Raw genomic sequence first — 20,116 nt, 5'->3', positions numbered from 1 at the left:
CACTCATAAATCAATAGCTTTCCTCTACTCCCAACAGTGATTCTACTAAGAGAATAATCAGGAAAACTATTCCATTCACAATGACCTCAAAAAACAAAATACTTGAGAATTAATCTAACCAAGGAAATAAAAGATGTCTATAAATAAAATTGCAGAACACTGAAGGAAGAAACTGAAAACCCAATAAGATGGAAAGGCCTCCCATGTTCTTGGATAGGTGGGATTGATATTTCCAAAATAGCCATACTATCAAAAGCAACCTACAGATTCAACACAATCCCCATCAAAACACCAATGGCATTCTTCACTGAACTAGAGAAAACAGTTCTAAAATTCATTTGGAAGAATAAAATACCCAGAACAGACAAAGAAATTCTGAGCAAGAAGAGAGATGCAAGAGTTATCTCAACAACTGATCTCAAATTATACTACAGAGCTGTACTGACAAAAGTAGCATGGCGGCTGGGGTTATGGCTCAGTGGTAGAGCTCCTGCCTCACAAGTGCGAGGCCCTGGGTTCAATCTTCAGCACCACATAAAAATAAATAAATAAAGTAAAGGTATTGTGTCTGATTACAACTACAAAAACAAAAGTAGCATGGTATTGGTATCAAAACAGACCCGAATACCAATGGAATAGAATAGAAGACACAAAGACAAAGCCACGTACTTCCAACCGATACTTGACAAAGGTGCAAAAAACATGTGTTGTAGAAAAGACAGCCTTTTTAGCAAATGGTACTAAGAAAACTAGATATACGTATGTAGAAGACACTAGATCCCTATCTCTCTCCCTGCACAAAAGTCACATCAAAGACTTAAGAATTATACCAGAAACTTTGCAATGGCTAGAAGAAAACATAAGATCAACACTCCAACGTATTAGTGTAGGCAACAGCTTCTTTAACAAGACCCCTAAAGCTCAAGAAACAAAACCACGAATCAATAGTGGGATGGCATAAAATTAAAAAGATTATGCACAGCAAAAGAAATGATTAAGAGAATGAGGAGGGAGCCTACTGAATGCAAAAAAATCTTTGCCAGCTTCTCCTCTGACAGGGGATTAATTTCCAGAATATTAATAACTCAAAAAGCTTAACACCAGAAATAAATAAATAAACCAATTAATGAATGGGCAAGAGAACTTAACAGACATCTCACATTTCTCAAAAGAAGAAACACAAATGGTCAACACATATATAACCAAAATGTTCAGCATCTCGAGCAATCAGGGAAATGTAAATCAAAACCACACTAAGATTTCATCTAATTCCAATTATAATGACGATCATCAAGAATACAAATAATAGTAAATGTTGATGAGGATGTCGGGGGGGGAAGATAGACTCACACATTGTTGGTTGGACTGTAAACTAGTACAATCACTGGAAAGAATTTTGTCTATTGCTCTAAAAATTAAGAATGAAATCACAATATGACCTAGCTCTCCCACTCATTGATAATTAAACAAAAGGAATAAAATCAGCATACTATAGTGATATAGCCACATCAGTATTCATAATAGCCAAATAGCTTTCCAGATATAATTCACAATAGCCAAAATATGGAACCAGCCCAGATGCCCATCAGTGGATGAATAGATTAAGAAAACACATACACACACACACACACACATACACACACACACACACACACACACATACACAATGGAGTATTAGTCATAAAGTAGAATGAAATTATGGCATTTTCCAGTAAATTGATGGAAATGGAGAACATCATGCCAAGTGAAATCAGTCAGGCTCAGAAAATGATTTCTCTCATATGCAAAAGCCAGAGCAAAATAAGGGGGACAATGAGAGCAGGATCTAATGTCAGAAAGATATAGGGAAGATCAATGGAGTAGAAGAAGGAGAATGAGCAGTAGGAAGGAGGGACAGGAAAGGGGAAGAAATACAGAGTAAATTTAACAAAATCATGTTATGTGCATATATGAATATTCCACAGGGAATTCCATATTTATGTATATGTAGGAAGCACCAATCAAAAATAAATGAGTGATTCCAGATGTGGGTGCACATGCCTGTAATCCCAGTGGTTTTGGAGGCTGAGGCAGGAGGATCATGAGTTCAAAGCCAATCTCAGTAAAAGCAAGATGCTAAGCAACTCAGTGAGACCCCCATATCTAAATAAAACACAAAATAGGGCTGGGTATGTGGCTCAGTGGTCAAGTGCCTCTGAGTACAATCCCTGGTACAAAATAAATAAATAAATAAATAAATAAATAAATAACTGTGTGAAAGGAAGATGAATAGAGAAAGGAGAATAGGGGGAGAGATAAGTGAGGAAAATGGGGGAGGGGAAAACAGGGACCAAAATGGAGTAAATAAAATTCCTTGCATATATAATTTTGTCAAATGAACCCAACTACTTCGTGTAACCATAATGCTCTATTGATTTTTTTTTAATTAGTGTGCTTTTACTTCCTTCCTCTTCTTTAATCTTTTGTTTCCATTTTATGGGAGTAGAATGAGTTTTCCCATCTACTATCATGAAATTATCTTTTGAAGTTTAGGGGTTTTTAAAATTTTTTAAATTTTATTTATTCTAATTACTTATATATAACAGCAGAATGCCTTTCAATTCATAGTACACAAATACAGCATAATTTTTCATGTCTCTGGTTGAACACAAAGTAGAGTCACATCACTCGTGTTTTCATACATATACTTGGGGTGATGATGTCCATCTCATTCCACCATCCTTCCTACCCCCATACCCACCCCCAACTTTAGGGGGGTTTATTCTATAACGTTTTTTTCAAGAAGTATAATTAATGCCTAATGATCACAATATCACAGTTATTTCCATTTTTAGGTTTAAATATATTTAATGTGCATTACACTCTGTATTAATTCTATGTTTTTTTTGATTCCTATTTTCCATATAAAGCAATGAAGAATGGCAATGCCAAGTAAAAATATAATGCACACCACATATGTAATTTTTTAAAAAAATTTTTTAGTTGTCAATGAACCTTTATTTTATTTTTATTTATTTTCAAGTGGTACTGAGAATTGAACCCAGTGCCTCACACATGCTAGGCAAGTCTCTGCCACTGAGCCACAATCCCAGCCCTGTAAATTAACTATTATTGGTTATATTAATGAAAGTAAAAAGAAACAAATACTATCAATTTAACAATAAATTTTACTTAACTCAAAATACATTCAAAACATAATTTCATAATTTCTTTTTGTAGTACTGGGGATTGAACCTAGGTGCACTTTACCACTGAGCTACATCCACAGCTTTTTTTCTTCTTTTTATTTGTTTTTGTTTGTTTTGTTTGTTTTGTTTGACAGTAGAGTCAATTTTGACATATACAAACATGGAGTATATCTAAGTCTAATTAGGATTCCAGTCTTGTCAGTATACATGATGTTGAGATTCACTGTAGTGTATTCATTTACATGCACAGGAAAGTTATTTCAGATTCATTCCACTGTCTGTCTTTTCCTATCCACCTTTCTTCATTCCCATTTGTCCTCTCTACTGAATATCTATCCTTCCCCTTCTCCACTCCCTTGTTGTATGTTAGCATCCACATATCAAAGAGAACATTTGACCTTTGGTTTTTGGATTGGCTTATTTTACTTAGCATAATAGTGTCCAAATCCATCCATTTACTGGCAAATGTCATAAAGTCATTCTTCTTTATGACTAATATTCCATTGTGTATGTATACCACAATTTCTTTACCCTTTCATCTGTTTAAGGGCACCTAGGTTGGTAATATAGTTTAGCTATTGTGAATTGAGCTGCTATAAACATTGATGTGGCTACATCATTGTAGTTTACTGATTTTAAGCCCTTTGGGTATAGACAGGAGTAGGATAACTGGGTCAAATGGTGGTTCCATTCCTAGTTTCTTGAGGAATCTCCATACTGCTTTCCAGAGTGGTTGCACCAATTTGAGTCCCACCAGCAATGTATGAATGTGCCCTTCCTCACCAACATTTATTGTTACTTGTATTCTTAATAGTTGCCGTTCTGACTGGAGTGAGGTGAAATCTCATCATAGTTTTAATTTGCATTTCTCTAATTGCTAGAGATGTTGAACATTTTTCATATATTTGTTGACTGTATTTCTTCTTTTGAGAAGAGTCTGTTCAGTTTCTTTGCCCAGTTATTGATCGGGAAATTTGTTTTTGGTTTTGGGGTGTGTGTGTGTGTGTGTGTGTGTGTGTGTGTTAAGCTTTTTGAGTTCATTGTATATTCTGGAAATTAACACCTTATGTGAGGTGCACACAACGAAGATTTTCTCCCATTGTGTATCCTCTCTCTTCATGTTCTTGATTGTTTCCTTTTTTATCTTACTTCTTGTGCTTTATGAGCCTTCTTGAGAAAGTCAGTTCCTATGCCAACATGTTGAAGTGATGAGTCTACATTTTCTTCTAGTAGGTATAAGATTTCTGGTCTAATTTCTAGGTCTTTGATCTGCTTTGAGTTGAGTTTTCTGCAGGTTGAGAGATATGGGTTAAATTTCCTTCTGCTACATATGGATTTCCAGTTTTCCCAGAATCATTTTTTGAAGAGGCTATCTTTTCTCCAATGTATGTTTATGTCATCTTTGTCTAGTATGAGGTAACTGTATTTATGTGGGTTTGTCTCTGTGTCTTCTATTCTGTTCCATTGGTCTTCATGTCTGTTTTGGTGTCAATACCATGCTGTTTTTGTTACTATAGCTCTGTACTATAATTTAAGGTCTACCCCTATCTCTCACCATGCACAAAACTGAACTCAAAATGGATCAAGGACTTAGGAACTAACCAGAGACTCTGCATCTAATAGAAGAAAAAGTAGTTCCTAATCTTCATCATGTGGGATTAGGCCCCAACTTCCTTAATAAGACTCCTATAGTGCAAGAATTAAAACCAAGAATCAATAAATGGGATGGACTCAAATTAAAAAGTGTCTTCTCAGCAAAAGAAACAATCTGAGGGGTGAACAGAGAGCCTACATTCTGGGAGCAAATTTTTACCACTCACACATCAGATAGAGCACTAATCTCTAGGGTATATAAAGAACTCAAAAAGCTAAGCACCAAAAAACAAATAACCCAATCAACAAATCAGCTAAGGACCTGAACGGACATTTCTTAGAAGAGGATATATAATCAATCAACAAATATATGAAAAACGCTCATCATCTCTATCAATCAGAGAAATGCAAATCAAAACTACTCTAAGATATCATCTCACTCCAGTCAGAATGGCAGCCATTATGAAGACAAACAACAATGAGTGTTAGAGAAGATGTGGGGAAAAAGGTACACTCATATATTACTAATGGGACTGAAAATTGGTGCAGTCAATTTGGAAAGCAGTGTGGAGTTTCCTTGGAAAACTGGGAATGGAGCCACCATTTGACCCAGCTATTCCTCTCCTTGGTCTATACCCAAAGGACTTAAAAACAGCATACTACAGGGACACAGCCACATCAATGTTTATAGCAGCACAATTCACAATAGCTAAACTGTGGAGCCAACCTAGATGCCCTTCAGTGGATGAATGGATTAAAAATTTGACATATATACACAATGGAATTTTACTCAGCAGTAAAAAAGAACAAAATCATGGCATTTTCAGGTAAATGGATGGCGTTGGAGAAGATAATGCTAAGTGAAGTCCGCCAATACCAAAAATCAAATGCCGAATGTTTTCTCTGATATAAGAAGGTTGACTATAGTCGGGTAGGGAGGGAGAGCATGGGAGGAATAGATGAATTCTAGATAGGGAAGAGGGGTGGGAGGGAAAAGGAGGGAGTAGGGTAATAGCAAGGATGGTGGATTGTGATGGACATCATTATTCAAAGTATATGTATAAAGACTTGAATTTGGTGTCAACATACTTTATATACATTTTGTAGGCTTCTGTCCTGGATCCTGAGCCCTGGTGTCTGTGCTATGCAGAATCTGAAAACAAACCACAGGGAGAACGCTGAGAACCCTGAGAGTCAGGAAATGATGAAGCTGGACACAACACCTTTATTTCACTTATTTATTTTTATGTGGTACTGAGGATTGATACCAGGATCTTGCACATGGGAGGAACTGAGGATCCCAAGTAGCCCTACTCCTGAGAACCAGGAAATGGAAATGTTGACATTTATGGATATAGCCATTGAATTACTGAAGAGGAGTGGGAGTGCCTTCAGCCTGCTCAGAAAAATTTATATAGAGATGTGATGCTAGAGAACTATAGAAACTTTGCCTTCCTGGTCATGACTCCTAATCATACCTAAGAATATTCACCAGAAAAGGGCCTAAAAAATAGATTTCATGAAGTGATAATTGCAAAATATAAAAGTTGTGGTCTTAACTATTTACCACAAAAGAAAACATGGAAAACTACAAGTGAGAGTGAACACCAGAAATCATATAAAAAATCAGGCCTTGTTCACCACCAGAGAAATTATACTGGAGAGAAGCCCTACAAATGTACAGAATGTGGCAAAGCTTTTGGTCAAAAAGCACATCTTATTTGCCACGGAGGAACTCACACTGGAGAGAAGCCTTACACATGTACAGAATGTGGCAAAGCTTTTGGTGACAAATCAAGCCTTATTCTCGACAGCAGAACTCACACTGGAGAGAAGCCCTACAAATGTAAAGATTGTGGCAAAGCTTTTGGTCAAAAATCAGACCTTATTTACCACAGGAGAACTCACACTGGAGAGAAGCCCTACACATGTAAAGATTGTGGCAAAGCTTTTGGTCAAAAATCAGACCTTATTTACCACAGGAGAACTCACACTGGAGAGAAGCCCTACACATGTAAAGATTGTGGCAAAGCTTTTGGTCGAAAAATGCAATGCCAATCAAAATCCCAACGGCATTTCTTGTAGAAATAGATAAAGCAATCATGAAATTCATATGGAAAAATAAAAGACCCAGAATAGCAAAAGCAATTCTAAACAGGAAGTGTGAATCAGGTGGTATAGCGATACCAGATTTCAAACTATATTACAGAGCAATAGTGACAAAAAAGCATGGTACTGGTACCAAAACAGGCGGGTGGACCAATGGTATAGAATAGAGGACACAGAGACTAATCCACAAAGTTACAACTATCTTATATTTGATAAAGGGGCTAAAAGCATGCAATGGAGGAAGGATAGCATCTTCAACAAATGGTGTTGGGAAAACTGGAAATCCATATGCAACAAAATGAAACTGAATCCCTTTCTCTCACCATGCACAAAAGTTAACTCAAAATGGATCAAGGAGCTTGATATCAAATCAGAGACTCTGCATCTGATAGAAGAAAAAGTTGGCTCCGATCTACAGATTGTGGGGTCGGGCTCCAAATTCCTTAATAGGACACCCATAGCACAAGAGTTAATAACAAGAATCAACAAATGGGACTTAATTAAACTAAAAAGTTTTTTCTCAGCAAAAGAAACAATAAGAGAGGTAAATAGGGAGCCTACATCCTGGGAACAAATTTTTACTCCTCACACTTCAGATAGAGCCCTAATATCCAGAGTATACAAAGAACTCAAAAAATTAGACAATAAGATAACAAATAACCCAATCAACAAATGGGCCAAGGACCTGAACAGACACTTCTCAGAGGAGGACATACAATCAATCAACAAGTACATGAAAAAATGCTCACCATCTCTAGCAGTCAGAGAAATGCAAATCAAAACCACCCTAAGATACCATCTCACTCCACTAAGATTGGCAGCCATTATGAAGTCAAACAACAACAAGTGTTGGCGAGGATGTGGAGAAAAGGGTACACTTGTACATTGCTGGTGGGACTGCAAATTGGTGCGGCCAATTTGGAAAGCAGTTTGGAGATTCCTGGGAAAGCTGGGAATGGAGCCACCATTTGACCCTGCTATTGCCCTTCTCGGACTATTCCCTGAAGACCTTAAAAGAGCATGCTACAGGGATACTGCCACATCGATGTTCATAGCAGCACAATTCACAATAGCTAGACTGTGGAACCAACCCAGATGCCCTTCAATAGATGAATGGATAAAAAAAATGTGGCATCTATACACAATAGAGTACTATGCAGCAATAAAAAATGACAAAATCATAGAATTTGCAGGGAAATGGATGGCACTAGAGCAGATTATGCTTAGTGAAGCTAGCCAATCCCTAAAAAACAAATACCAAATGTCTTCTTTGATATAATGAGAGCAACTATGAACAGAGCAGGGAGGAAGAGCAGGAAGAAAAGATTAACATTAAACAGAGACATGAGATGGGAGGGAAAGGGAGAGATAAGGGAAATTGCATGGAAATGAAGGGAGACCCTCATTGCTATACAAAATTACATATAAGAGGTTGTGAGGGGAATGGGAAAATAAACAAGGAGAGAAATGAATTACAGTAGATGGGGTAGAGAGAGAAGATGGGAGGGGAGGGGAGGGGGGATAGTAGGGGATAGGAAATGTAGCAGAATACAACAATTACTAATAGGGCATTATGTAAAATTGTGGATATGTAACCGACATGATTCTGCAATCTGCATTTGGGGTAAAATTGGGGGTTCATAACCCACTTCAATCTAATGTATGAAATATGATATGTCAAGAGCTTTGTAATGTTGTGAACAACCAATAAAAAAAAATTAATTAATTAAAAAAATATATATATATAAAAAGTGATGGTCAGGAAAAAAAACATACTTTATATACAAACAGAGATATGAAAAATTGTGGTATATATGAGTATTAAGAATTGTAATGCAAAAAATACCAACAAAGTACATGTATAAAGGCATAAATTGGCATCAACATACTTTATCTGCAGATATATGAAAAATTGTACCTTATATGTGTAATGAGAATTGTAATGCCTTCCACTGCTGTTGTGTATTTTTAAAAAAATTAAGTTCTGATATTGGGAGGTTTCCTGCTTCATATTTCTCACTAAAGATTGCTTTAGCTATTCTGGGCCTCTAATTTTTCCAAATGAATTTCATGATAGCTTTTTCTATTTTTATGAAGAACATCATTGGAACTTTGATAGGAATTGCATTGAATCTGTATGGAACTTTTGATAGTATGGTCATTTGACAATATTAATTCTGCCTATCCCAAGAACATGGGAGCTCTTTCCATCTTCTAAGATTGACTTCAATTTCCTTGTTTGTTCTGTAGTTTTCACTGTAGAGAACTTTAACCTCTTTTGTTAGATTGATTCCCAAGTAGTTTATTATTTTTAAGGCTATTGTGAATGGGATAGTTTTCTTACTTCTTTTTCAGTTGATTCATCACTGGCATAGAGGAACACAATTGATTTATGGGTGTTAATTTTATATTCTGCTACTTTGTTGAATTAGTTTATGAGTTCTGGAAGTTTTCTGGGACTTCTAAATATAGGATCATGTCATTGGCAAACAAGGATAGTTTGAGCTCTTCTTTTGTCTAATTGCTCTGGCTAAAGTTTCAAGGACTATGTTGAATAGAAGTGATGAAAGAGGGAATTTCTGTCTTGAATAGAAGTGATGAAAGAGGGAATTTCTGTCTTGAATAGAAGTGATGAAAGAGGGAATTTCTGTCTTGTTTCAGTTTTTAGTTGTTTTTCATTTTGTTTTCTTTGCTTTTTTGAGACTGTGTCTCACTAGGTTGCCCCAGCTGGCCTCCAACTTGTGATATTCCTGCCCCAGCCTACTGAGTATGTTGTAGTAATTCACATGCAGATCAGCACGGGAAAAGAAAGAAAAAGAAGAAGCAGAGCAAGTGAAGCAGCAGCAGAAAAAAAAGTCCTTTATTGTGTACAAGCAATCTTTTTATAGTATTGTGAACAAAGAAGGCAACCTTCCAACATCAATAAATCAGGTCTTTCAGCTAATTAAACATAGCACACAGAAGTTTTACTTTCTAATCAGAAGTGACCTGCTTCTCATGGCTAATCTACTCTCGGCCTGGAGTATGCTGAGCTCTGCTCTTTGTTTAGAACAGATAAAAAATTTTTCTCAGCGCCCTCCAAGCCCACTTGGCAGAACATCCCGTTTGCAGGCAAGTTCTCCCAAGGTCAGCAGACACCTCGTTCTCAAGCATGTCTGTTGTTACCTATCTAAACCTTGAAGGAGCCTCTCGTTTGCGAACAGACTCTCCCAGGGACAGCAAACATCTCGTTTTCAAGCATGTCCGCTGTTACTTTATCTAAACCTTGAAGGAGCCCCTCGTTTGCAAGCAAGCCCTCCCAAGGACAGCAGACACCTCGTTTTCAAGCATGTCCGCTGTTGCCTTTCTATATCTCGACAGAATATGCTGTTTGCAGGCAAACTCCATCAAGGACAGTAATAGTAACGCAGTCACATCTGATTCTCTACAGAGTAGCTGAGATTACAGGTGTGTGCCACCACACGCAGCAATACAAAAAAAATTTTAATGAGAAACTTGACATTCATTTTTCATACTAAGTCTTCAAAATCTGGTGAATATTTTATTTCTATAGCACATCTCACCTCAGACTGGCCACATTTCAAATACCCAGTAACCACATAAGGCAAATGGCTCTTGGGCAGCATAACTATAGATCTGTGGTGCACACAGAAGATGAAAATGTTCTTTAGGATCTCAACTCAAGGCTTTCCATTCCACAGCCCCAGGCTCAGAAGATCAAAGTCTCTGCCCATGCACCCATAGCCCTTTCAATGCAGGTCGGTTGAGAGTGTTTCTCAAGTTTTAATGAATTTCCTGGGCATGTAAAATTGCATACTGATTCAGTTGCTCTGGAGTAGGCGTTGAGAGTCTGTATTGTATAAACTCTGATTCTCAGTCACCACTTTGAGTAACAAGGGACTGTGTTATACATACTGGGGGTATGCATGACTTATAATGTGTTTCTGATATCTTTTCAACTTGCCATCCAGAGCCATCTAAATTAGGGCTATCCAATAGAAATATAACAAAAGCCACATACAGCATGTGGCTATAAAATTCTTTTTAACAGGGATTGAATTCAGGGGCACTTGACCATTGAGCCACATCCTCAGCCTTATTTTATATTTTTAACTTAGAGACAGGGTCTCACTGAGTTGCTTAGCACCTCACTTTTGCTGAGGCTGGCTTTGGAATCACGATCCTCCTGCCTCAGCCTCCCAAGCCGCTGGGATCACAGGCTTGAATTCTTAATTGTCATGTCTTTCTTTTCCTAAATATTCTCTCTCTCTCTCTCTCTCTCTCTCTCTCTCTCTCTCTCTCTCTCTCTAGCAGTGACAATACTCTTTATTTGTGATGGTTAAAGGTCGCGGGGAGGTGCCCTTGCAGGCACTAGGCACACATTCTGGGCAAAGCATCTTCCCAGGGATTCCCTGGCCACTCAGCCCCTATGGAGTCACAGCTGCCTCCTGGGTGAGCAGCCGGCAGGACTGGTGGGGTGCAAGGAGGCCCACGGCAAAGGAGACAGCGAAGTCAACCCCCAAGGCTGGCATCAGGAGGGTTGAGCTGGCCAAAAAGAGATCGATACAACTCTGTCCTGGCATCCTCATTCATTGTAGTATGGTCAATAGGTGCCATGAAGCTCAGGAGCTTGCTAAGGACATGAAACCAAAGTTTCCTTCCTTTGCTGGCTTTCCTGAATACTTTCTTGTGGATTTTGCTTCGTAGCTGCTGGATTGCAAGCCACTGCCTTCCCATGGCTACCTGATCATTGGGATCCAAGGAGCTGGTCTTTCGCTCTATGAGTTCTTGAAGGAGCTGGTGGTAAAAGTCATCATCATCAAAGATTTCTTCATCCATGTCCTTCAGGGAGCATTGGCAGGACTTGAGAAAGGATCTCCGGTTCTGCTGGCGAACTCTCTGGGACAGGTTGAGCTACTGGTTCAGGTTTGCCAAGAACTCAGTGGACAGACCGCTTGGTCTGTGTTCTTGGAAGTAATCTTTCTTTGTCCATCAGAATATGATCAATCTGAGTCAAGATGGAGCATTCAAAGGCACCAAAACCCTTCCCCAATTTTCCCAAAGCCAGCTTTATTTTATCGTGCCACTTCTGCAGTGTCCGGTTTCTGTAGACTGTGAAGTCAGCAGAACACTTTGTCATGAAGTTGGGATAGTCATCCGTCTCTGCTTCTTCTCTTCCACTAGTTAATCATCTTCACTAGAAATCTCACTTTCCTCTTTGGGTTGCATCCCATCTATTCAATGTCTACTGTCTGGATACTGGAAAAGTAACTCTTCCTGGAGATCTACTGATGACCTCAACAATGCTTTCAGGGATTTGTGACTATTTTTTTTTTTAAGGCGCTGGCAAATTCTGGGTCACCTTTGTCCTTGAAAACAGGAAAAACATCCGGTTGAGGCAGCCGATTGATTGTCATCAGAGCTTTTTGTAGTTTGATCCTTCCTTCCAAGAGCTGGTCCCACAGTGCTGTCTGATTTTTCACTGCTCTTCCTTTCTCCACTTCCTCAGAAAACTTGACGCTGGAGAAGGTCATCACCACATCATCATCTCCACTGCTCTGGTCTCCAGCCCTGTCTTCCTCACTCTCACCCTCCCCCATCTTCCTCACCATAGCCTTCTTCCATACCACTCTCTTCCTCTTCCTCTTCCTTCTCCTCACCGCTCCCAAGGTCATCCATTCCCTTGGCAAATTTCTCAAAGTCACTAATGCTCTGGAAACTGAAACCTGGTGTTTCTGCAGAGAGGCTTCTACTCTTCTTCCTCCCTGCCAGGCTGCTCTCCCCATCCTCCTCAGCATCCTGTTCCTCAGCAGCAATCGCATCATCCTCATCAGATTCCCCAAGACCCAGTCCCTCTGAATCTCCATCTCCAGACCCTTCCCCGGGTATCCAATAGGGAGGTTGATGCCAGTTTTCTAATGCTACCCACCGCCAGGAAATCACCGTCTCCATCTTCCCCTTCATCAAACCTGTCAATCACTCTGGCAGCCATGGCCTCCTCCTCTGGGTTGGCCTCAGGATCCGCCTCTCACAGTTGCAGATTCAACAATTGTTCCAGCTGCAGGGCCAGGGGCTGCGTTCCTGCCATATTCACCAGGTCTGTGTTCCCGCTGTGCAAGTGATGCAGGTGAATGTACGTGGCCAAGCCCCTGCTCCACTCGGTGAGAATTTTTTTTAATATATTTATTTTTTAGTTGTAGTTGGACACAATACTTTTATTTGTTTTTATGTGGTGCTGAGGATCGAACCCAGGGCCTCACGCTTGCTAGGTGAGCACGCTACCACTGAGCTACAAAGCCAGCCCCTCGGTGAGAATTTTCATCTGCCAATTCAGATGTTTGTTTGCTTTGGGCAAGTTTTCATCTAATTCCACATTTCCTTAATTAAAAGATGCATCTTTTTCACATTTGACTCTTTCTTTTTTTTTTATTGTTGGTCGTTCAAAACATTACATAGTTCTTAATATATCATATTTCACAGTTTGATTCAAGTGGGTTATGAACTCCCATTTTTACCCCGTATACAGATTGCTGTATCACATCAGTTACACTTCCATTGATTTACATATTGCCATTCTAGTGTCTGATGTATTCTGCTGTCTATCCTATTCTCTACTATCCCCCCCCACCCCTCTCCTCCCCTCCCCATTTCTCTCTCTACCCCCTCTACTGTAAATCATTTCTTCCACTTGTATTATTCTTCTCTTACCCCTCATTTCCTCTTATATGTAATTTTGTAAAACCCTGAGGATCACCTTCCATTTCCATGCGATTTCCCCAAATTGAAAAATTATGACACATTCATTTAATACATTCTGGTTTCCTTCAACTTCCCCAAAAGCTATTTTAAATCCATAACACATCTTGAAATGACAGTTTGAAATTTTAAAATGCAATTTTTCATACTTATGTTTGGTTCCCTTTGTCTCCCCCCCCCCCAGAATGTCTATTTAGTCCTATGCTGTTTTTTGATCTGTTTTCCATTATTATTACTCTCTTTAACTTTATCTGTCTTTGTATTCCGTAACCAAGGTGATTTTTTCCAAAGCCTCTAAATCAAAACTCCGTTTTCCAAAAGGCTGAATTACATAGTACTGCTTCTAACTTGGGTGTTGGTTTTTAAATAGTTTTATTTTCTTTCTGAAGTCTCTGGATTTGCCTCCCATTATCTCTTGCTTTTCTTGGGGCCCTTGATTAATACTGCCTGAGTTCTCTGATGTTGAGTTTAGAGTAATTCTCTTCTGTTGACTAGAACAATGCTTCATCTTTGTTTTAAGTGTAACAAATGTTTCCTTTTTATTGGGAATATTTTTGGATAAGGTTCATTCCCGTGTATTAGGTTTTCTGTGAAGCCTTTGGATGTGTGTTTGCAGGGGGAGTAAGCTGAGGAATGCAGGGTCCAACAGGAGTTGGTCCTACACATTTCACAATCACAGTTCTCAGCTATGTTCTAGTTTATTACTATTGAGAATAGAAATTTGCCTCTCTTTCTACTTTAATTGCTTGTTGCCATTTTATTAAATGGTTACCATGTTTTTAAAAAATTATTTTGCTGTCAGCTCTCTTAACTAATATAGTCCTTAGGTTTAATATTTTTTAATCAATTCTCTTAATTATGATCAATGTAGAACATTAAGCACATACATGATTCTTATTACGAACCAGTCACTCCTCTTTGCTCTTTAACTTTACAACTTCCCTATGAGGCAAGAACTACGATATTTCCACATGACAAAAAAAAAAATGATGTTTAAGTATTTTGTTCAAGTGTCTCTCCGCTAATTAAGTGTGCAATGCTGATTTGAGCCCCAATAGATGGGCTCTTAACTTGTTATACTACTGTAAAATAGTAAAATTTTTTGTAAAATCTGATTATGTCTCCCTCTTTCCAAATATTTTTTTCTTATCACATGGTTAAAAGGAAATTTGTAAATTTCATTCTCTCATTTCTTCTATCTCCTTCCTCCGCTCTATTAAGGATAAGGACTGAAGCATCAGAAGAGCTAAGGCCTAGAACAGCTCTGAACCAAGTGGGCCCATGGTCCTCAGCAAGGGTTTATCAATCTGATCCTCAACTTTCTCCTCAATGAAATGATAATTTTAAAAAATATGTTCTTTTTACCTCTCAAGATTACAATGGAATTTAAATACAGCCACTTACATAAACTGCTTCAAGAACTAGATTAATTCATTGCTATTCCTGTAATTTCCCACCTGCAGTATTTCTATTTGGGGGAAACTCTTTTTTTCCTAATACTTCAAGCCATCCAGTTTCCCTGCAGCTTTAGCACACTCTTGCTTATCATTCCCTCTTCTCCAACACACATACATGCATGCACATTCATACACACACATACACACACTACCCACTACAACCAACACCATTTGCCATTCTCTAAAGAACTATTCTTTCCTTGTTCCAATATTGCAAATGTCTGGTTGCCTACCCAATATTCCAATATTCCCTATTCCTTCCTTTTTTATTCAGAGAATGGTGGATAGGGCAATGTGCTCAGCTATAAAAACCCATTTCTGAATTTACTTCATAGGTAAGGTTAGCCAAAGAAACATATACAGAAGGTGGATGACTCAGCAAGAAAATAGATCTATCTGCAGCATCTTCCTTCTTGCTGCATGGAATGCAGACAAAATATCTGGAGCTCCAACAGCCAGCTTGTGAACACAGAGCTCCATGCCGAAAAAGGTAGAAACAAAGCCAAAAAGAATCCTGGCCACTGATAATCACGGTTCCCCTTTATTAATCTACACTGCCTATTTGTGGACTTATTTTACACAATGAAAATATATGACTTGTCTAAACTGCTATTTTGATTTGTCACTTTTGTAGCTCAACCTATTCATAGTTTATGTAATCTAAGTCCAGACAATGGTATTTAGTATGCATAAGAATACATAAATAAACTTTTATTTAATTATTTTTAGTCGTAGTTGGACACAATACCTTTATTTATTTATTTATTTATTTATTTTTTTATGCGGTGCTGAGGATGGAACCCAGGGCCTCACACGTGCTAGGCAAGCACTTTACCGCTGAGCCACAACCCCAGCCCCATAAGTAAACTCTTTAACAATCATCCTATATCAATAATTAGTGAATAAAATATGAGAAAATTATAATTTATATTTACCTATTAAATGTAAAAGATCTGGCAATACCCTTCTTTGGCAATGTTTTTGTATTGTTAGATTATTACACTACGATTTTCTTATTTTTCTGTTTTGGTTTCCCTATTGTTAAACAAAAGATTAGCCTAGGTAATTAGCTGTAAAGTTTCAATATTAACAGCTGCTGGTATGTATTCAATATATAATCAATGTTTCACTCAATTGTTAGGTAGAAGTTCAGGGACACCAAGATGGTGGAGGCAGGGTATGAGAAACATGCCAACAGGAGTACAAGATAGGAGATGAGTCATCAAGTCCCTGTTTACAATAAGTTATTACCATGATGACTTCCACCACAGGGTCAGTATTCTAAAGCAACCAATGGAGGTAAAATAGACAGTTTTCCAATTAAATCATAACATAATCAATGGGGGTAATGTGGTAGTATTTTAATGAGGTATCCTAAGGTAATCAATGGGAGCAAATGGGGTATGTCCCTCAGTCAGCCCATGCAGGGAGATGAACAGCTCACAGCTTAGTACCTATGACAAGAATTTCCAAACATTTGGGCTCGAGCCTCTATCTCCTACTTGGCCCACTCTGCTCTATCTTACGGAGTGTTGCTTTCACCTTCATCTTCAATAAATCTGTGCTTAGCCTGTTATTTCTGCATGTCTTCCTCCATTCTTTGTTGCTGATGCAAGAACCTGGACCCCAACACCAGTAACCCAATAGTCTCAATGCTTACTTCAACTCTATAAGGTACATACAATTATGTCCACCCTACAAATGAAGGAACCAAGGCTCAAAGAGGTAGCATAGCTTGCCCAAAAGCTTGCAGGCCCTGATTACATAGATGATGCTTTTTCACTGCACTACACTGTCTTTCTCTAATTCCATTATTCTGGTCCTTTAATGTTCCTGTTATCTTCCAAGATAACAACTAGCTAACTAAGTAAATTATTCCTTTCTAAGGGAGAAGAATTGGACTATCACTTGGGACCATCAAATAATGTAGAACTGCATAGTGACATTTCAGAGATCTAAATCCGAAATGGCAGAATGCCCACCACCACCCCCCACACCCCCATGGTGGCTTGAAGAATGAGAATTCAAACAAGTCAGAGGAATCTAGGTCAGTATCATACAGTACCAGGGATGGGAGTGACAAAACAGCCACACACACCACCAGCCAGAACTTCCTCAAAGGACACACGTATATTTCATTCATATCTCAGGTTCCCACTTTGCCTGGTGCCATTTCCATTCCTTTTGCACCTGCCCAGGATAGACTTAAATCTGAGATCCTATAAGATCGACAGGGACATCTTCAAAGCAAACTGCAATACCAAGAAAAGTACACATCCTAAATTAGTACATGTCCTCCACTCTCAGAAATAGAGGGTTTAGGCAAATGTTTCAGGGTCGAAAATTCTTCCCTTTTGGAAGGTGATTTGAACTTGGAGGAAAAATCACAGCATGAGATACCATGAAAACAAGACATATTTTGTAAACCTTGCACTTCATCATAGAATGATGCTGAGCATATGCTCATTGACTACTTTGAACCAGCTCTATGTGCAGCTCTGATTCCGAATATTTATAGTGGCAAACTATTTTTGCAGTCTTATAACATTCTAAGCGACAGCTCCCAATTTTACTGACATTACCAACTATGTTTTCAAACAAAGCAGTGATTAGCTTTTGAAATCTATGAACAAGACTTTTAGACGTTTTAATGTAAAACACATACATAATTAACCATATGATCATCATCTTAAATATTTTCTCAGCTTTAGTATATTGATAATGATTCAGTGTCATAACCATGTGACAGATAGGAAATTCTGGGGAAATAATTTGGAATGATAATGGCCAGTCCCATATCAAAACTCTACATTCTTCATCCACCCACTGAAGAGAGAGGAAAACCAAAAATCATCTGCAAAGAAATTTGAACCAGAGTTTCAGCATAAGTCATTAATGAATTTAGACTTAATGTTTAAGTTAAGTTACCAAAGAAGAAAAAGAAACAAAGCCCACAACAAACTGTAATTGTGCCTTCATCATCAAATATCCAATGTGTCAGCTCCTCAGCAATGATGAATGATTCAGAACCACAGGGAATTGCCTTTTTTACTCCAATTCATAAGAAATCTCAGGATCCCTATTGATTCTACTTAGAGGTTGTAACACCATAAACTTAGATATTGAAAATATGTCTTTCTGGAGCAAATTCTTCCAAAGGATTTTTGTTCAGAATTCATGAAGTAAATATACCTCTTTCAAAATATCTACCCTGGCACTCTGAGATAACCAAAAAAAAAAAAAAAAAAAAAAAAAAAAAAAAAAAAAAACACCATTTTTTTTTCTTTTTCAGAAGGAGCAGCTGAATAAAAACCTATGTGAAGGATAGAATACTGCATCAAATTACAAGGTTCCTGGTTAAAGCAATAGCAAGCCTTAGGTTTGGAGATCCTGAGAGTAAGTAACTCCCTCAGCCTTTGGAAGAACCTTATTTGGTGTCTTGAAACAGAGTAGAAAGTCCAAAACGTTCATTGTAGCCATGACTGCTGTTTTGAGCAAATCTCATGAACAGTTTACAGTTTGAGACAGAATAACAACAAACCATGAATGTTTCCAAGTGTTTTGTTATATTGGAATACACTAATGCTTACGGCTCACAGCTTAGTCACCCATTGCTATTTATTTGGGGGTTCCTGTGTTGGGGTTAGGGGCCCAAGTATTAGACTAGATGACATCTAGGGCAAGGTTTCTCAAACTTCAGCTGCAATGAGGACCCCTTGGAGGGTTTGTTAATCTCACATTCCTAATTCCCATAACCAGAGATTCTGGTTCCGCGCAGGGCCCATGAATTTGCATTTCTAACATGATTGCAGAGAATGAAGATGCTGGTGGTCTGAACCACAGCACCGCTAAAAGTCTAGCCTTTCAGAACTGGAGTCTCAAACATTTGCAAACTTCCTTAGAACCTGGATTTTAGGGCACCAAACCGGGGCAAAATCACCGGAGCAGCTCACACCCACAAATCTGTGCTGGGCTCCCTCGCCCACCCATCTTAGGTCCCCTGCCTTACACCCAACACTCACCGAGATTTCCCTGGGGTCTGGGGACACTTAGGACCCTGAAGTCGGCCCCAGCTCTCCAGAGGGGCTGCCCCGAGCGGCTGGGCGCTGCTACTGCACAGTGCGTGCGTCTGGGATCCAGCTGCAGGAAGCCCCAGGCGCAGCGGGCTGCGGGGCAGGTGGGTACCCCCAGCAAGTGAGCATCCAGCGGCGTGCGCTGAACGGCCCTTTTAAGCCCTCTCTGGCTTGTGCCTTTGGCCTAATTCTCCCCTGGGACTTTTAACTCTTTGCAGATTTTAAATGAAGATGTCCAGAGACTTCCAGCTGTTTGTTGGCTGGGTCTACACTGTGTAAGCAAACGGTTTCAGGGAAGCCACTAGCTGCCAAAATGAACTTGAGAAGGCAGAGCTTCTCAGAAACAGAGGGCACAACTTTATCTCTGCGGAGCTGAGGTCACGACTGCTATTTGGGCTGAGGACTCGCCATTTGGCTGCAAGATTTACAATTCCTCAGAGCCAGCCTGCAGGGAACCAGAGAAAATCCTCAGAGAGAGGCAGTGTCCTAAGGGAAACAGGAACCAGAGAGAAAGTAACAGGCACTCCCGGGCACAAGGCAGCAGATAAACATCTGGTGACTTCTGGAAGGACCGCGGGAAAATGGAGGGGACAGCAGAAATACAGATGTGATTTTAGCACACAGAGCATAGCAAAGAACTGTCAAAGCACTGGCTAGCCTTACATGAATCACTTACTTTTTTATATTTGTTTTCTTGTTGTTGTTGGTGGTGGGGGGGTGGTGATTTTCTGGGACATGGACTCAGGTTGAGATTTTATGGTACATGAATAGATACCAACTGCATATGAAGAGACATGTTGAAATTACTCAGATGAACGTTTATCAAATGACCAAGACAAAACATGAGAGATGGAGGATGACCCTAGCTCAGCAGACCTCCAGAACACCAGGTCTCAGGTGTTCTGGGATTGCTTTAGACTGTAAATTAGAAAGTTTCCAG

General features: G+C 39.0%; 1 protein-coding gene and 1 pseudogene across 2 annotated transcripts in view; both read right to left on the bottom strand.

The window, feature by feature from the left end:
- COL6A5 (collagen type VI alpha 5 chain) overlaps nt 1-19,214 on the bottom strand; it is a 152,818-nt gene extending 133,604 nt beyond the window's left edge. The window contains exon 1 of the mRNA XM_081302236.1: nt 19,126-19,214. The gene's annotated coding sequence lies outside the window, so the exon portion shown is untranslated. The remainder of the gene's footprint in view (nt 1-19,125) is intronic.
- On the bottom strand, nt 11,403-12,978 carry LOC308652763 (protein AATF-like; annotated as a pseudogene). The gene has a single exon. The product of its transcript is annotated as a protein AATF-like (transcript).
- Nucleotides 19,215-20,116: the final 902 nt, after the last annotated feature.

This window comes from Spermophilus citellus (genome assembly GCF_964194105.1).
Source record: "Spermophilus citellus genome assembly, chromosome: 7".
NCBI classification, from domain to species: Eukaryota; Metazoa; Chordata; class Mammalia; order Rodentia; family Sciuridae; genus Spermophilus; species Spermophilus citellus.
Note: the sequence above shows the minus strand (reverse complement) of the source record. Positions and strands in the feature narration are given on the sequence as shown.